We start from the raw sequence: 20,686 nt of genomic DNA on the forward strand, positions 1-20,686 counted from the left end.
AGGATTCCTCCCTCTATGTAACTATTTTGCAGTTACCACCATTGAATTTTGTTTGCCATCTTAAAACACAGTCTATCTGGATTATGGGATACTTCAATCAAAGCTACTAACTGAATGCTAGTCAAAAGTTAATTTTTGCAGATGAAACTTTTAATAATTTTCCTTCATAATAATTGATCTTATTATAACAAACTCAACTCCAACTTATTCAAGAGTCTGACAAGCTTGCAGAGTCCCACTGAGGTTCCCATTGAAAATAAGAAGTAATATTGATGGCACAATAAATCATACTGATGCAATCTTATAGGAGCAGACAGCATACAAGAAGACACAGTTGATGCTCCATGTGGCAATTACAGAATTTAGCTGTAGCACTTCAGTGGAATACTTGTACCATCTCCTAATTGAATGATTCCACTTCACAGGACAGCCATATAGTCCTCTGATTGAGTAAATAAAGGACTGTACAAACTTCCATGATCTTAGCAAAGTTGTTTTTTTTCCTTTTCTTCTTTTCCTTTTAGTCTTATATGATGCCTCTGCTTCCACAACTATCATAAGGCAAGAAATATAAGAATGGAAAACAATTCTGAAGAGTAGGTAACATAAGATGTTATGGAACAAAGCATCCCTGTGGCATGTATATTTTCAAAATAACACCCCAAGATGTCCTTACCTAATTATATGCTAAATTTCTCCTGCTTCTCATTAAAGAAAGATTCCATTCTTTTGAAAAGATTAAGAGATTTTTAGATTTTATATCTATATATCTAGATATAGATATAGATATAGATATAGATATAAAATATCTAGGATAACTGAAGGAGAATATTCTCCCAGCACTGAGCCAAGAAGGGAATCATTTGGTAAGTAATGGCAGGAGCCTCATGCCATCCCTCCACTGCACAGGCTGTGAGCCAAAGAGCACCACACAGCTGCAGTTTTCCAGAATTTTTTTGAATTCTGTGACAATACAAAAAAAACCCTTGTTTTCCACTTGTACTCTAAAGAAGCAAAAGCTTTTCTGACATCTGACATTTTATTAAATTTATAAAAAAACATTCTAAACTCACATATAAACACATTATTTTTTACAAATACAAGCATAATATACACATAAAATATATAGATATACTCTTATAGATAAGAATAAGTATAAGGCCTTATATATATATATAATTTATATAAGGCCTATATAAAAACATAGGGAAATTATCTACTGTAATGTCAGGGACTAAAGGAGTTATGCCCATGATGTCCTGTTATTGAATAATTTTATACGGAACACATCAGGTATTCAGCTAGTAGAAAATCATGAAGACATCATAGTTCTTAACTTACTTGGAAACTATCAATGTATATGACATCCTGACATTCTTAGGCTGTTACTTTAGCATGAAAAAAGAGTAAGCAAAATCCACCTTTTCTGGAACACCACTGAATATGATGGTGGGTGAACTGCCATAGCTTTTCCTTTTCCTACACACCACACAGGGTTCATAGCTTACTGGTAATTTTATTTTAAAACAAGCCTCGTGTTCCATTTGGGATGCATCAGTAATTGCAACTTCTAGTGCGTAGCCTGGGACTGGCTTTGGAAAATTTACCTTGTAAAACTGGAGAACCCCAAAATTAGGTTCTCCTCCTCTGTTTACAAGAGAGAAATTACACATGTGGTTTACAAAATGTTTCCCCAGGAGAGCGCTAAACATCTGAGTAATACATGAGATTTACAAACTAAAGCCTAGGAAAGCGGGTTTCCAAGAGTAGCAATGATTAACACAACCTGTCAGAGCTTTATTTATTAGTTGGGATCTCTGTGCCAACTCCAACCACAGAGTTGGAGGGATGAGCATGCGTGCACTCATGCACACGCGTGCCCATGCACACAGAACACACTTGTTGTTGCAACATGCTATTAAGTTATTTCCTTCCTTTCGTGTAAAAAGCATTACAGAAGATTAACCAGCTCTCCCTTTTCTTCCCAGCACACTGTGATTCTCTAAACTCAGAATTAGTGTAATTCTGAAATTCAAACTGGAGGAGGTTTTCCTCATTCTGTGCAGATCAAAGGCAAAGAGGGAAAAAAACCAAAATTATGCCTCATATACAATGCAAGGGCCTCTTCATTTCTAAGTTATGCAGATGACCCCTCCGCAAAAAATAACAATCTCTAGGAACTTGGAAGAAGAAACTGTAGTCCCAGTTGCTTTGACCTAAATAAAGTGTCTGTGTAATTATCTTCAACAGGGCTTGCCAAAACATCATTTTATACTGTTCAAATGCATATTCTAAGAGGGGATGGAAATTTGAGGGACAGGATGGCAAGCAAAGTACATTTTATTTCTCTGAACAATTAGAAAGATTATAATAATACAGCAAATACTATGCATCCTGCCACTATGTGCCATCTTCCATCCCAAAGGATCTCAAAGGGACTTGTCACTAATTCCATTTTTCTCGTTCCAAAAATAACATGTCAACCTTTAACTATTTTGTTCCATACAGTACAATACATACTTAAATTTCCTACTTCCCTTTTCATTCTCGTGAAATTTCCAATGTGTATTTGTTTGGGGGTTTTTCCCAGTGGCTTGAGATTCCGTGCAGTCTTGATAAACAAGCATCTTTGCTCAAATACAAGCCAAATTTTGCTCATAAATCATACCTTCCTTCCTCATTGCAGACATTTTGCAAATGTTTTACTGAAATATTGGAGATGATTGGGCAATTTTAGTTATGCAATAAGAAAACAGATGAAATCTTATTTTGAAAGGATTTACATGGAAACAAAATCTCAGTTCAGTTGGGGAAAACTGAGGAAATGAGCTGAGAATTCTCTTTTTTTGATGAATTTTTTTAAAAAAATTAACTTTTGATCAAAATGTCTATTAAACAAATCTTTTTTTTAAATGATAATTCATTACACTGGAAAACATGATTTACAGGGTGATATAAGAGTCCAATATCGTAACATCTTTTTTCATGATACAAGTACAGATTCATTTGTGAGATACACACCCCAACAGCTGCCTGAAACAGAAGACATGTAGAAAAACAGGAGAAATATATTCAACATTCCAAAACATTTGCAGATTTTTAATAAAAACTAAAGTTCTGTTTCCTCAAAATTTAGACAAATAGAAAAAAAGGAATAAACATCACGAGCTTTCTCCTCATTACATTAAGCTGACATTTCCTCAACCTGACATCTTAAATTCAAGAGTCTTTAGGACTTGACTGTTTGTAACTTCGAGTGGGATTTTTATAGACAGAAAATTATTCCCTGACTTGGAGTCTGGCCAGGGCACTGCAGAGAGCAGCATCTTGAGAAAAAGCGATCTGGTCAAAACAAGGGATACGCTCATGTTAAACTGTTTAATATAAAACCCTCCTCCTGGAAATGAGACAAACTGTCAGACACTACCACAGTGACCATCCCAAACAAAGCAGTAAAGCATTTCATCACGAATGTTAGCCCACACTGTGTAATTCCAGACAATAGACACTATTTTGCTAGCAATGAGTTTGAGCAATTTACCAGGAAATGTGAAAGCTGGTCAAGTAGAGAAAGGAAAAAATTTCCAGCCTATTACAGAAAACCTCAATGAGAAAAAAAGCAGAGGGAGAGGATCCCACACAAGACCTTACTAGGCTGATATCTAGATGTATGCCAATAGTCCCTGTGTTGTTCGAACTTCATTAAAGTCAACAACAAAAGGATAACTGAGACAAAAATTGGGGGTTCCAAAGCATAGAATAAGTGATGAACTAACAACATCTCAAAACTACCATCAGGAGACCCTGTTAGGATCAAATGTAATGTCAGGAGAAATAATATATTTTTGAGGAAGATACACGTCTTGATCAGATAAAGCTTCAATCATGTAACACAGCAGCGGCTGGGCATATTATTCACAAATATCACACACTTGTTACAAACTCAGAACGTTAACGATGGTGGCACTGAGACTCAGTCAGCAGGATGTGGAAAGGAACAGAGCAGACAGACAACCAGTAAATATCAGAACAGACTTTCAAAACACCCTGCTAACAGAAGAATCAAGTACAAGCCAGCCTCTTATCATCACAAGAATAAATTGCATTGGCACCAACATCAAGACGCCTGCAAGGTAAACACAAGACTTTGTACAATACTGGCATGAAAAAAGTAACTCTCTTAAACCCAGAAGATAACACCTTAATTCTCCAAGCAGGTTGGAAGCTCACAAAAACTATAAAGGAAAGAACTTGGTGTGAAATAGTGTTAAGTTATATAATTGATAAGAATTTTAAGTGTATAAGAAAGTTCTGCTAACCACATTTAATGTTGCTATTTTAAGCACAGTAAAAAGCCCATTAGGAAAGGTGGCTTCCCCAGGAAGGATATTCTGTTTTGATAGGCTGCTTATGTGATACATTTATGTCTGATATCTTCAAGAACTCTGCTTTCAAGAAGTGCCTCATGACAGAGGACACTATACGCGTGGGAAGGACTAAAACCTGAACTATGCACCACTTTGGCTCTCTCTCTTTTTTGTGCCTGAACATCAAACACCAAGGACATCACTTTTAGTTCACCTTTGCAGCCTACCCAATAACCCTAAACACTTCCCTTCAGGGAAGTATAACTTCTAGGTGCTGCCTCCACTCCTTTCTTCCCATGAGTGCAGTAAAGAAGCTACTAATGTCCTTCAAACGAAACGACAACAGCGGTAAAAAAGAAGGCATTGTCTGGGGTTCTGAAGAGACATGTTACTTGTCACCTTCTGCATTACCTGTTAGTGCTGTGCTGACTTCCTGCTTTTTTTCTTTTTAAAGTGGATTTCACATTTTATTCTAGCAGTTTCTTTGGTTTCTGCGGGCCTTTGTTTTGTTGTTTATTTTGTCTTTATCTGCAGGAACAATGCATGCTGGTTTCCCCATAGTGTTTTTGTGCACTGTGACCCCAAAATCTAACACTTCCATGTCTTACTATCTACACCAGAAAACTGCAATATTTTGAATTAACTTTTCTGTTGAGACCAACCTCTGCCCAGCATAGGAACAATCACATAGCATGTCTATATGCTGTATTGTGGGTAGACACGAACACTCTGCCAGTGTGTTAAGCCAACCACACTCCACTCAACCACAGCTAGCAAAGCATTAAACTTGACATAATAAGCCCAGCTGACAATGAATCCAAATATACTGACTGCAAGAAGGCAGACGACTATCCTACTGCTTACGATGTCCCACTTTTTGCAGCTCAGCAGGGTTACGTCCTCCTACATGTCAAATGAGTGTGCAGCTCACACACCATATCAAGGTACCCACCTCCGAGAGGAAGCCAAGCCAATGGATTCATTTCATGTACCTACAGCCACTAAGTATTTGCAGGGAGCTAAAACACACATTCATATTACAGCTTCCCCCTCCTAAGACTCATGTTTAAATAATTTTCTACTTCCTTTTTAATTATATGCCTTAGAGCCCACTTTACAGATTGAATCTTTATGCTAGGCAGACAGGATCTGTGCTAGAACAGCACATCTCATTTCAGCAGGTATCTGGTTGGAGATGTCACCAAGAAAGCTAACTGCAGGGGAGGGTGAAACACAAGAGAACAAAACTGAGGATCTGAGAACCCCAGTACAAGCAAACTGGGTGAGCAGATGTGGGTATGCAGGGCATGCCTACCCAGCAGTGCATCGCCATGGGTGAGCAGAGCCTCTGGTTCCCAGCCCCAGGCAGCAAGGAGAGCTTGCAACAGGAGGGCAACTAGAGCCTGGGTCAGCTTTCTGAAGCCAGAGTTTTCCCTGTGTCAACTTGAATTCAGAGAGAGAAGCAAGGAAGCTGCTGCAAATGTCCTAAATTGTTGGTCTGTCCTTTTAGAACAATGTAAATCGTGTGAGAGGGGTCAGCTGAAGAAGCGAAGGAGACAGGCAGCTCCTGTGCTTACCAATAACCCTGTTCAGGCCTTCCCACTACATATCTCCCCAAGCCCCACCAACTAAGGCAACACCCAGAGGGACAAAGAAAACCATTAATTGTTTTCCCCTGAATATGTCACAAACATCTCTTGCCCAGTGAGCCACTCTCTCCTGTACACCCTGAAAAATTACAAAGCCAGACTATCAGAACTTGTAAAAAGCATTATATTCAACAATCTCTCCAACACTACAATGGCTGAAGATTGGATCTGATATGTCTGATGGTTATGGGCAGCAAATTCCAAAAACCCTTTATCATTTCAGTACTCCCTCTGTTATTTACGTGAGACTGTATTAAATGGTGACTGCTGGTTGCCCAAAGTTTAATTTCCAGAAGGATTCTCTTCAAAGCTCTACTTCCAAAAAGCAACTAAAAAATTTGGTTTCCCCACTGAAAACAGCTCCTGATTTTGGGACGTGTTTGCATTAGTTATTATTAATTCTTCTGTGTGAATATTATCTCCCACAGGCAAGTAGTCACAGTAGGTACCAACAATACGCACCTACAGGCTTCCGATCACTCAATGAGGGAGCAGAACTGAAGAATTTCTTCCTTCGGTCACAATTATTTTTTTCTCTCTGCCTAACTATAGCTTTGTCTGTAAGGAAAGTGGTATTTGCTGTCACAGCTTCAGCCTCACTATGTAAGTTAGAAACATGCCCTGTCTCCATTACATGATTACAGGCAGACTTTCAACTCTGATAGTCTATGAGCTAAAGTCAAGGAACGTGCGCCAGCTGTTACAAAACAGTTTTCCTGGAAAATAGCCACTGGACCAGCAGTCAAACTAGGACATTCTACATACAAGGAAGAATAAAATAATAATAATAAAAAAAGCACAGCAGTACAACACATGATTTTAATAAAGTCAGGAATGCCATGAAATGTCCAGAAGAAAACATGTCTATACTAACCACTAAATTTGATGATCCATGAACATGCACTGCAAGAAGAGTACTGTACACTGAAAGACTCACCCCAGCATCCTCACTTTCCAGTGAAATCTGTTGCAGAGGTTCAGGTGCCTTTCTGTCCTGTCAAAACTTGGATACTTGCTCATCTGAGTATCTGAGGACATCACATTATGTGATGTGTCTCACATCCATCACATGTTCTTTGTTCTCTCATCATCTCCCCATGGAGGAGTATGTGGCGCCAGGCCTCTTGTTTTCCTAGGGTGGTTTTTTTTTCTTCTGGTTTTGTCTGCACATGTTGCTGCATACTGGATAAATCAAGGTCACAAAGCATGTCTCACACTTGGAGTGGAAGACTATGAGGCTTGTGATAGTCCTTAGCTTTTTAGGCTTTTGTTTTAATTGACGGAGAGCTTTCATAAAGCTGTGTTTCCTTCACAGACAAGATTTACCCAAATGGAAGGGTGCTCTCTTGAACTGGAGAAGTAAAACTACTAGTGTGCATCACCAGAATGCCACTTATATAGCTTTCTACAAACTGCAGTGGATAAATCCCAGGTGTCCCCTAGAGAATTCAAGTGAGAAGTTGTGGTTTGGGCCCTTTTCTGATCAGAAATGACTAAGCTTAATGATCCCTATACTATGAACCATGATAACAAGAGAAAATTTAGGCACTGTAGCTTTAACACCCAAACAACCTCTGCAACAAATGTTCACAACATTTAACTTCAGGAGAGAGCTTCGGTGACTAAGACCGAACTCCCATGTGTTCAGAGGCTGGAGGTTCAGAGGTAGGTGCCTGGGCTCTTGTGCCAGTTTCCTTGTGCCTGCATGAACACAGATCACACCAACGCTAACCACAGACCTACTCACAAATAAGAATGAACTTATGGGCTTAGGTCCCTCCAGACCACAACCTTATGTAAAACCCAGGAGGAGCAGTTGCAAGATGTGACAATACCGCGTGGGCATGATTGCTGGCATGCATCATGAGAGGAAGGAGGATGTTTAGTCAGCTTGTCCAGGATGTATTGAGAGCTGTTGGCAGCCAGGAAGGACAGTTTTGGGCAGTCATCAGGGAAATTGCAGGCAGATTAAAAATTTTGCAGGGTCTGGGTATCTCAGTTGCAGGAGGCTGAACAGCTGGGAGGAGAAGGGGACTGTGAGCACTCTCATGGTGGCTGTGAGGTGCTTCTCTGGGACTGTCTCCAGTTGAACCTGTGCATTTTGATGGCAAAGCAAAGCCATCCCACCATGCAGAACTGACGGTGCAGAAGCCAAGGCGCACAGGAGGGCATTGCTACTTGTTTGGGTTTAGCAATTTAGTTATTTTGCTGCAAATTACCTGAAGTTCACAGCGTGGGATTGAAAACCTAAGTCAAGGGGACAAGGGAGAATGTGTGTGTGTATGAATACACGTATTATCTATCCTGAAGATTCAGAACAGGATTAATTGTTCTAGAAGCAAGAAAGATTACATTTAAGACAATTAATAGAATGTCAGGCCACAAGAAAAAACAGAGAATCACATGTTTAGCTTATGCATATCAAGGTTTTTAATGTTATCAGAAGGGAAGTTCTTTCAAGAAATGCAAAGTATCCTGATTTGGCTTGAACACAAGTATTCCCTTAGAAATGCTAATCAGTTAGCTAAAAATCTACAGAAGAATATTTTGTACAGATCTTTTGTCCTAGATATGGGTGAAACAAGAATAATTTAATGATGAGATATCTACTGGGTTCCCCAAACAGGGCATCATTTCTAGCTCTGTCTTCATCCACGAAAGCACCCCTCTCATATTTCTTTTCATTAGTACAGGCATGAACATTTTACTATACATTGCAAGCATTGTTTCAAGGCATCATATCCATGTTGTGCTTCTAAACATGCACAGATGTGTTTGGACAGGGCAATACGGGTTAATTGTAACTTTACCAGTTATATATTGCAAACAAAACACTGACAATAAAACAAGAGACAGAAAATCAATATGGTGTCAGACAAATTAATTATCAATGGTATATGGAGTTAAAAATAATGGAATGAGATCATCCACTTAGTTATCTTCAATGGTCTGCCTCTCTGCAATCCTCTTTTGAGTTTAGAAAATTCTCCATAGGTCTGCAAAAGCAGAATAATCACCTGTTCAATCAAGCTCCTTTCTTCACCTGCTTCTGCAATGAAAACTCAGACACACTTCAGCAGCCCAGCTGATAGCCCTTTGCCTCAGATCATACCACCTCCTGCCTTGCTGGGACCTCTCGGTGCTCTTATGCCTTGTTAACCCAACTGGGAAACTAGTACTTCCGATTTCCAGATCTTTCCCCCTTCTCCCACTCCCCACTCAGGTGCCCAGCACTGAAACTCACCTAATGGCCCCACCTCCCACACCACCCTGCTCCTTCTCACTGCCTTCCCCATCTCCCTGGTCTGGATTCCCTTCCCATGCATTCCTCGTTCTCTCCTTCCTTCTTTCGGTGTACCCCCTATTTTACATCTTCCACATCACTCAGGCCTTCTGAACATTTTCTTCAAAGCTGTTTGAAGGGCTTCCATAGCTCCATCCCACCTGCAGCTCCTATACACTCCTGTGCTTCATGCCTTTAGGCCAGGTTTCCAGCTAGAATGATACAGGCTATCCCTTGCCCAAGACAAAAGCAGATGTCTTGGGGCCAAATCCTGGAGCTGATCCTGATTTCAAGGGAAGGGAGCAGGCTCCGAGCAGCTGAGCAGTTCATATGCAGCTTCGCCCTTGGGGACGGCTGCAGCACATCACACTGAGAACAGAGAAGTTCTCAGTACCTCAACAATGGCTACAGCTAGTCCTGCCTAAAAGCCAAAGACAGGAGCTGGTATATTGTGTTTTTATAGTTGTGGATCATTCACAGTTCTGTCAGATACATAATAAACACAACAGACTTTGTTTGGCTGTTCTCAAAAAGTTGGAATTGCTTGGGGGGAAAGGGGTGAAAAGCAACAAAAGGACTTAATTAAAGCGTATTCACTGAGGTCACCAAGTTATGACACATACATTTGATTAAAAAATTACATTTTTGTTCATTGTCACAAAAACTGGCAGTTCAGATTTACAAGGCCGGTTTCTGTCTGCTGACTCCGCGGGCCTGTCTGGAGTCTCCCCTAGTGCCAGCATCTGAAAGCAGCAGCCTCCCGTAACCAGCGTTCACATTGGATAAGACGTGACTTTTTTGGGTCCTCCTCCCCGCTGGATTACCAACCTTTAATTACAACAGCACTCAGAGGTCAGTAACTCAGACTCTCTGCATTACGAGATCCTTTCATCAACAAATGATGGCTCAGATCATGCCTCCAGGTGCAACCCTGGGACAACAGTAGGTGATGAAGGCAGGTCAGCCCAAGGAGCAGCCCTGGGAAGCCAAGCAGCTCAGAGGCAGCCCCGGTGGCACACAGTCCCCCTCCTGCCCCTTCCTGGGGGCAGAAAGCGCTATCTACCACCAGCCTCGCCTCCCTCCCGGCAGCAGCTCAGCCGTCCCTCCGAGCCACTGCCCACGCACCTGCCTGCGGGAGAGGGAAGCGGCTGAGGATCAACACCCACAGCACCGCACACCTGGGCACAGGCGGGCTCACGATACCCTCACTCCTCTGCACGGACACATAAATCTGCCCCAACAGGTTTCTCTCCCCAGCTGCAAAATGACTGAAATATTCTGCAGATGATAGGTCTCTGCGCAAGAAAAATGAATTAACAGCCAGGGCCAAACCCTCAGCTGGGGAGGTTTAATGCTGCACTGATTTGATGCAATATGAAGATCTGTGCTTTTTTTTTTTTTTTTTTGCTGTTTGTTTTCTCCCCCTATATTTCCCTGCAAACCAAAGCTGTTGTCCAGCAGAATCTTCCTGCAGTTAACTTGGACTAAAGGTTTTTTTATTGCTTTGACCATCCTTCTTTTTCACCCCCTTCTTTTTTTCTTTACACGTTTTAACCTGATAGCTTTTAAATAAAAAATGTCGGTGCTTACATAACTTCCAGTGTGCCACCCTGACTGATGAAAGCCAGCGAGTCTCAGAGTAAAACCTGCCTGAATAATGGTGCTACAAATGAAGAAACAGAAGACACTTAGCAGAAAGTTGCCAAGAGAGGCTGCGAGATGCCAGATAAAAGCCAGGGATGTATCTGAGGAAACAAGGCAACTGCAAGAGATAAGAAGGCAGATATACAGATTTAAGCTTAAGAAATAAAGCAGATTTTTGTAAATCAGGACAATGATATAAAGACAAAGATGAGAGAGGAAACCAGGAAGAACAATATTGAATTTATCAAGATAACACTGAACAAACAAAACAAAACTTGAAAGTACAGTGGTAGGAAGAAAACACCAGAGAGGGAAAATAGCATTTTATTGCAGTGCTGGGGAAAAGACAGAACTCTATAAGTGACAGGGCACAAATCATTAAAAGGACTGGAGTATTCTACAGAGACTTAGAGTCCTGCATTTAGAGCAACTAGCCGAGAAAAGAGGTTTTGCCTTCAAAAAGCACCTCTGAAATCACAAATGAATGAAATGCGTGGCCTGACCAAAGCATACAGTAGGTCAAGGCACTGGCAGGCAGTTGCCTTTGATGATCCATGGAACAGCCTGTCAGACAGCAGTGTGCCCTTTCTGATGTCTGTTTGGTGTCCTGTATAAAAAGAGCTGTTGGTTCCCCTCTCAGGAGATGTTTGTCTTTCTCACAAAAAAACACCAGGGCAGTTGACACAACCGATTGTCTGAGCAGAGATGCTGAGAGCTGACTGGACATAGAGGAATATTATGGTTTTTATAACATGGGCCACAGAAGCTGAGATATTCTGAACAAACTAAAACAGCATCACAGCTGCAAACATACAACATGGCCCCAACTAGGAGGGCCTTTGAAAATAATTTCATAAAATTTTAGAAAAGTGCCATGAAGTGCACACACCAGCCTGTAACATCAGCCATACAGATCTGTCAGCCCCTGAGTATGACCATAGCAGCAATGCGTGGGACCAGAACAAAGATCTGCGTCTTTCTTCAATGGTGCCCAAATACAGGTGCAAATACAACATTTCTCTAAATAGTCTTCCAGTCTCCAGCCCTTTGTGCCTCAGCAACTTTCTAGGCCAGAGTTGGTTCTGTGTACTCAAGAATCAATAGAAGGTTTCTCTTCTGCAAACTTGCAAAGCCTCCCCTTTAAGACATGTAAACCCTTAAAAACATACAGCAAGGAGATCATCAGATTACCTGTACACACAGTGAAAAACCACTCCTGACCTTCCCAAGCCAGCATTACTTCAGCCATCCTTATCCACCCAAATGATTTTACAGACCTCAGGTATCTCTTTCACAGTCTGAAGAGACCTTTTCTTAATTGTCCTCTTTCCCGATCTTGGATCTTTCTTGTGGACCTTCTCCAAATAAGAACCATGCTGAACCATTTGAGAAAGTAAACACCACCACCGATGGTCTTTGTGGCTGATCTGTGGACCAACATAAGGCAGGTTTTTATCAGGGTTAATGGGTGTGGGTGGGTGGGGGTATGTGTCACAACACATGTGTAGATATGCAATGCAGGTGTAACATAACATTTCTGTAATAGAAATGACCTGTACAACCAGAAAGTCATAAGAGCCCTCCCTGACCTTTTTGAAGCCACATGGCTCTGAAGCAGTGCAGCAGAACAGGCAGAAGGTGCCAGGTCTCAGACCAGCCCTTCCTCCCTGCTGTCTTACCACGCTGGTCCAGGTTGCCACTGCAGCAAAAGCCGAAGCCCCTTAAGGATGGCAGCAAAATATGCCTTCCTCCTAACGAGCAGGAGGGCATTTCTGAGCTACCTGGGTAGCTTCATCCCACCCCTTACTCTAACCCTAAATTATTCTCAGAGGAGGTGATTTTGCACTGCCATTATCTTAACCTCCATTAAACCATCCTTAACCTTACAGTGCCCCTTAATTTCAGTGAGATCAATCACAGATTAAAACACTATTCAGTGCAGGAGTGACCCTACCCTCCAGTTTTCCCTCTAAGAATCAAAGCCTGGGAAACTGTTTCACAGCTGATACCTGTTACCTCCCCTAGCAGATATTTATGAGGCCAGTCTATTTGTTTGCAGTATTCATTTGTCCTAGCCTAAGCAATCAAGTGCTATCCTGTCTGGGGAGCACAGCAACACTGGCAGACCACTAATGGACAAACACTCACTGAGAAAAACAAGAGAAAACAAAGGCAAAATGCTTGTAAATCCTTAAATCCTAAACATCACCTGCAGCCCCCTCCCACAAACACCACTGTAATTGCTGACACTGTGGGGATGGGCTCCAGTTAGGCAATCTGCAGAGAGCAAAACACTTGGGCCAGGTCTTGGAGCTTCTGCTGATTTTTAGCAGCTACAGATCTGGCCTGGGATCTGCTGTTTACCCGTGACAAAGGCGAGAAAGAGTATGTTTTATACGTACTGTTAGCATTCGAGCAAACATTGTGTTTAATATTAGAAGCCGGTATGCATGTGGTTGCTTAGGAATGAGAAACATCCCTTCAATATGCCCTCCGATACGCACTGGGTTGCTGTGGGATGTTTTTGTGCATTCTACTTGAGCAGTTACCAGGGTCTGGAGTCCACAGGAACATGACATTGTAATCTTGGTCATGTTTTATTTATGGGGAGTAGTGCAGCAGATAGGGTGTGTTAACAAACAAAGATGATTGCTTCAGGGGCACTCTCTCGTCCTGAGGTAATTAAGACAAAGTAGTTTCACTGGTTGGGGGATTCATACTGCAGACAACCTTTCCCTTGCTAAAATGATCTGCAGCAACCGGGCCAAAAAGGCTAAATCAGAAGCAACATAGGTAGTGTTTTATCTTTGGTTAAAGGTGCATCATTAAATGGCACTGGCATAAATTATACTTCTTAAAAATCCATGTAATATTAAAAACCACTGAGAAGAAAATGTCAGGCTCAGAGATGTGCAGATTTTCAGCTGGAGAAATATCCGAAGAATTGCTGCTGCGGCCCAGCATCTCTTTCACAGCCTGAACTGAAAACAGTGACTGTCACCAAGGCCACCCTAACCACAAACCCTGAGAGATGCTGGCCTGACAAAACATGTAAACTTGGAGTCAGGCTCAGCTGTCAGAGAATCTCAGCATCACGAGGGAAATCTATTCCACCATCAAAGGTCACAACTCAGAGACTTATGGCTGCTCACATTTGTTGGTTATTTGCAAACTGTACGGCTGTGATCACAGCCCGGCAGTACTCGCTCCAGAGGAACTCACAGCAATACACACAAGGCACAGCACAGGTTTCGCCAGGAAATATACTAAGACACTCTTCCTTGCCCACCGCCTCTTCTCCCTCCTTTTGTCTCTAGCCCCACCCTTTCCATTGCAGCAAATCCAGTAGGAAAATTACCCCCATCTCCTTCTCCCTCTCTGTGGCAGGTCAGGCTCTCCCAGTGATGGGCAGGTGTCCATCCTGAAAGTGGAGGATGGCCTTGCCCCTTGCAGTTTTTAGCTGACCCACTGAAGACAATGGGAGATTTTTCACTGACTTGGACAAGCTCTGGGTGAAGTTTGCATGGAAAAACATTTTTTCTTACACCTTCAGATGTTGTTTGCCATAACAACACATCTACCAAAGGATGGATGGTCCTCTGTGACTGAGGAACAAGATCAAAACCCACCAGAGCTGGACTCAGACCTGCGCAAAACTTCTCGTTAATTCACAGAGGTTTTTTGTATGATCTTGAACAAATTACTTAACTTTTCTGTGCTTAACATCCCCATCCATAAAGCTACTATAATAACAATTTTTTGTCTTATTGTTTATATGTGCTGCCCAAAGATAATAAATTTCTCACAAAGCCAGAAGTACCAAGCTCCAGTGTTGCTTTTCTGAGACAGTTATAAGCATATGGGGTATTTCAGAGGTATTTAATTTTCAGGATTCCCCATCTTTCACTAGTAGGCTACATTTGCTGTGTAGGATGCTTACAGCAGTGCTGCTGTCTTCTGTCACCATTAGCCCAGAAGAGTGGTCTGCTCAAATGAGAGACAATTTGAAAGGAAAGAATAAATACACTTAATGAAACCTGACAGGTACCTTTCACACCTTTCCAGGGAAAGACATTAATTGCCCCTTTTGCTTTTAACTGTCCTACGTTGATATTTTAAAATAGATCAATATAGTATAAAACCAGTATCTTGATTGCTTGAACTGTATGTTTAATTAGGCTAATTTACATTTTTCTCTGAGTTAAATTAAGGGCTAAATTCAGGTCTGGTGGAAGATGGAGGAGCTCTTTCAATGGTTATGTTGCACTAGTTTACACCAGGTCTGAATCTGGTCTACAGGTCTCTCCTTATGTTTGATAAATCCTGGGTGAAGGCAAACATTGCCACTAAACTCCCTTGTTTAGTAAAGATTTTTTTAAATCTTTGCTCTTTTAAAATGCCATTCAAGGGAGCCATGGCCACTGATTTGTGAGGAAAAGGAAGGTTTGCCAAGGAAAGGATTTGAGAGCCGCATAAGCTGAAATTCCTAGTGAAGGTGCAGTGGATATGTTTCTTCTTCCAGGTACCATGGAAGGGTATGAAACCATGAAGGGGGAGAACATCTTTAGAACATGTTTTTCCTTACTTGAGAAGAATTATCTCTCTCCTTCACTTTGGCTACTTCTGCTCTATTTTGGAAAAACAATTCAAATTGTTTCAATATTTCCTCATCAAACATACACTCTAGACTTCTGAACACTTCCTTTTCTCCCTTCAGGACAACACCCCAGCTGGCCTACATTTTTCTTGAATTGTAAGAACTGAACCCACAAATAGATGTCCAAAGTCCTCACCAATGCTGGTGAGAGTGAACAGGGAACATCATGTCATTTGCAGACTACTCTCTTGTTGATACATCCTGTGTTGGTACCTGCCACTTTTTTGCAACAGCATATTGTTGCCCCCTGTCACTTGTGATCCTTCATACCTTTTTTTTCTGACCAACGGCTGTTTAGTGAACTTAGTGAGATATTAGAATCTCTTTGAACACCACCACCAGCCTTCAACACACTTCTGATCTCTCTGAACTTGGTTTGGTGTGCTTCTCCAGCCTAGCATCTAAGGTTTTAATGAAACACTGCCAGAACTGCTCCCCGTACTGACCCCTCAAAACCTGTTCCATTTTCAGAGCAGCTCTTCCAAGATGGATTTGTTCCCCTCAGGCTGTATGTCTCTTTCTCTCCCTGAACAGAAAAGGTACCCTGAAGAGAAAATTAGGAGAATGTGGGAATTCAAGCAAAATGAAATACGATGTGAGGCTGGCAGACAGAGAGGCAAGCCAAACAGCACTTTACTTGTAGGTATGCAGGTTGTTCTAGCGTCCTTTGTGCTCACTGGATCTGAATTCATCTTTGCTTAAGATCCTATTTTGCTTAAGCAGCTATCATGTACTGCAGAAGCAGATCACCAGTTCTCTGGGCCAGGAGTGTTTCACAAGAACCAAGAAACTTCCCTTGAGGCACAATTACCTGTACACATTAGTTCACAGTTTAGGGAGAAGCCAATGTCCAGTTTTGCCTGGCCAGAGGAAGAATGACCGAAACCTCATCAGTGGGAAAACAGCATGGTGAAGAGAAACATACTTCTTTTACATTGAGGAATCACTCATCACCAGGGTTAAAGTGGTAACATGAAATCATGTCTGAGTAACAGCTAAAAAAGAAACAGTGTCTGAGTATGGAAAATCATGTGAATTCTGTGGCCAGACTTTCTGCATATCAAGACAAGTACATACTTCTGGGAAAAATTTCTTGAGAGATTACATCACACTAAAGTGAAAAAAAGCTACTTAATTCTTCTGGCTGATCATTCACATACATCTCAGAAGTTCCTCCTGACATGCACCATCTACTTAATTTACCAAGAGCTACTGCTTCCTAATACTCTTTTTGAGGATTGCCTTACTGGGGAATCCACACTCACTGTCACAAAGCAATCAAAGTAACATGGTTTAAAACACTTCTTGCTTTAAAAAATCTGAAGAACATCTTATTCTTTTTGAAAAATATATAAGATATTAAAACCATTTACCAAGCTGAGGTGGATAGCACAAATTTGAAAATAACTCTCAGGTGATAAGTAAGCCTAGGTGCCTTGGCACAACAGAGGAACGCTGATTTACACCAAGCAATGTCCCATTTTGGTTTGCCCCTTCCAAAGTAGAATTAGCAAATGCATTTCCCTAACTGGCTACTAAAGAAAAAAAAATCTGCTTTCAGATCCATATCTGAGAAGAGAATCCACCTTCACAGACATATCCCCATCTCCATATCCTTCTTCTGCATAGATCTGCTGTGGAGTATCGTAGCATCATGGGTGGACAAGACATTCTACAGCCATGGTCAAACATCCACTGCAGAACAAGATGGCCCAATTGAAATTGTCCTGCTGAGGTCCTCTCCTCTTCTCAGACTAGCCTGATCTGTCAGTGCAGAGCTGATTAATCTGCCTGACTTTGCAGTAGAGTGAGTGAGGAGTACCCATGTAAGCTATCCTGCAACTCTTTTATGGAAAAGATAAACTATGGCAGAGGAGTAAACAGTAAAGACTTCACATCTCAAACTTCAAAATTAGCACATACATAGAAGCATTTTCATCAGTAAACATTTTTCATACATAGACATGACTTTTGACTCAAGATGTGTTTTCCTCAACAAGAAAGTTCATGTTGTTAGTCGCTGGGAGTTTGAACAGTTTAAATAGTCACCATTTCATACTATTACTTCAATTACTTCGATCACTACTTTGCAATAAGCCAAATTATGGATCTAAATTTGAACCTTGTTCAGGTAGAGAGGTTTCCATCAGGGTGTCATTCCGAGGGTTTCTCCATAAGACAACTACAACACTTCTGAGCCATATTGAACTGGAAATGGCTCTGCAGTGTTTCTTAACTAGTGAAATGGTTAGACCACTCACTTGGCCAGGTGCTATTTACCCTGAATTTGTGCTACCTGTTGGGCACCTGAAATGTGGGCAGTTAGGAGTTATGTCTCTCTTTAGTCAAGATGAGGCTAAGCCACAAACTGAGACAGGATGAGGCTGTCATTCCAATTTCTTTTTGTTGAAAAATATTCAGACATTAAAAGTAATAATGTAAGCCATTGGAAGATGAGCAGAATAATACCTGTGACAGGAGAATTTTTTTCTAAGGTAACTTTGGACTACTGCCTTATTTTGAAAAGTCATTTGGAAATACAAGGCTTGTTAAAAATCAGTGGGTCTTAGAAATCAAGTTACCTCTAAAATGGGACTTAAACTCCCATTTCACTTAAGTATTTCAAAATGTCTAACAGGATTGATTCATCAATGATCCTCCAACACACTCCTTTCATCTGAACATTATTACAATGTGGAACATGATTTTCTCCCTTGTTTATATCTCTTAGCATCTCCTTCCCTCTCCTCTTCTAATTCTGTAATTGTATCATTTTGTTCTGTCAGTCATTTGGGGGCATTTTGCAAGAACGGTGCTTTCTCAGTAAAGCTGCATTACGCTACATCATTACTAAGAATTCAAAGTATTCTGTGCTAAGTGCCTGGTTTCTGATTGCTGCAGCCACATCCTGAATGATACTACTATTGCTATCAATATAAATTTTCCCTGGCTTTGCTGAGGGTTCACATTGGGAATATATCATATGAAGACTTTATGCCTTTGGCCTCCTTCAACCTCCTACTTGACTCCAAAAATCTTCTCACCGTCACATCACAGAGAGTTAAATTGTGAGAGCTTCTTCTGGAGCGTTTCTATGTCTGCTTGGCTTTTGTAATTTATCTTAGTTTTGCCCACCTCTCCACTTCTGACAGCAGCTGGACGACCCATGCACCATGGCAAGTGAAACCTCACATCCCCCAGACACACAGGTAGTTATATTCATCTTTTCATATAAATTAATAAATACGGTGAGGGAAAAAAAAAATAATTACAAACATACTTCCTAGTGGTACTTTGGTACTGTGAAAACTTCTCATGCCCTATATTAGTCTGGTTAGTCACTGAACTTTGCTTTGTGATCCATCAGTTTCTAGTAAAAATCAGCATCTTAGGGGTTTTAATAGTGTCTACCAGAATGTTATATGGACATTGACCACATGCAATGGCTACTCCAGTCGTGATTTCTAGAGGGGAAGCAATGGGTCTTCATCTATCACTGTAATATCCATTTTAAATCAGATTTGCTGAAGTAACTGGCAATCTTAAAGATATAGTAGTGTGGACTAAAACAAGCTTGGTTACACTTGCCTGTTAATTAGGAGAAATTCAAATGCAATCAATATTATACTCTAGCTTTCTACAAGTACACTTGAAATTTGAATCTAAGTTATGTACATGGAGATGTATACATAGTTTTTGCACACTCACACACATATAACTTGTTAGTCATCAGACATCCATTCTTTATGCTTATATAATTTTTGAAGAGCCATGTTTATTTCCTGCATTATTGTAATTCCTAGCCAGTTTATAGGAATCATTAAAACATGACTGTTTTCCTTCACACTTTTCTTAGCTTTGATGTTCTCTGGTACCTATGACTTCTACCCTAATCAGCACCGGTACTTGCCAACTCTACATGAAAATATGTAAATGGTCTTCTCTTGACAGGAGATACGTCACAGAAGTAAATTAAAAGATACACATAAAAGGAAACCCATGTCTAACTTCTGTGCGGAAAAAGTAATCTGTAAATCAGTACATTGTTTGTATAATGCAGAGTAGTACAGGAAATAGAATTAGAACAACTTTTGGAACTAGCCTTACCCTCAAGCCATAGTCCAACCAAGCCCTGAAGGATGTGTCTGCTCTCAGTTAATGTATTACCATATTGTTATATCCTGTAATTCAACCCATGGGGAAGTGGACAGTGACAAAACTGGATGAAGAATCTTTTTCTTACCAGCCAAACTTTTTTTCAATAAGTAGGTATAAAATTATATTTGATTCTGTTCTGCATGATGTCCTGTTTAGGAAATGTACTAAAAGAAATAATCTTGCATTGGTGATGGACAGGCAAAAGGAATGAATAGGTCTTTTCCATCTCTAACGTATGTGACCCCAGAGAATGGTCTATCATCTGTCAGACAGTGAAATGCATGTTATTGCTGAGTAGCTAAAGGTAAGTGTTTAGCTGAGCTAGGAGAAAAATTCTGAGAAAATCAACTATTAGGCAAATGTTGCCTCTTTTTTGCTTATAAGTTGTCTGCAAATGGATCACAATTTTCTCAAATACATTCATTATTCAGAATTACTTCCCAAATTATTTTGGTGTATAATTATTGGTCTGTTCAAAAGCCTTTCATTCTGAGTGTTGTTTTCATGTTGCTTTAATTGGACCTGCAGATCACATGGTACCTTTCTGTCCTTTGATAGGATAAATATAACTCTTCGACTCCACTTGCTGGTGGAAAGGTCTCAGTTATGGAGTTCAGGTTCAATGGCCACTGCTATTCTGCTATATGTTCTTATGATTTATGTAAATTTTTTGTATGTAAAACCCACTAAGCCAGATTCAACCCCATGAAATACTTCCGTAAATCAGGATTAAACCTATTGAATCCAAAGAGGCTATATAATGTGGAATCAGTGTGAGGAATAAAGCCCATGAGAAATTAAATCACCTTTATAATATGTTTCTTCATTATAATAGTTACAATGCTGACGTTACCTCACTTTTCATACCAAAGTTTGCACTTCATCAGTTTCTTTTGGATTTCACAAAGATTTTTCTAAATCTTTTTTC

The sequence above is a fragment of the Falco peregrinus genome, chromosome 1, assembly GCF_023634155.1.
Source record: "Falco peregrinus isolate bFalPer1 chromosome 1, bFalPer1.pri, whole genome shotgun sequence".
NCBI classification, from domain to species: Eukaryota; Metazoa; Chordata; class Aves; order Falconiformes; family Falconidae; genus Falco; species Falco peregrinus.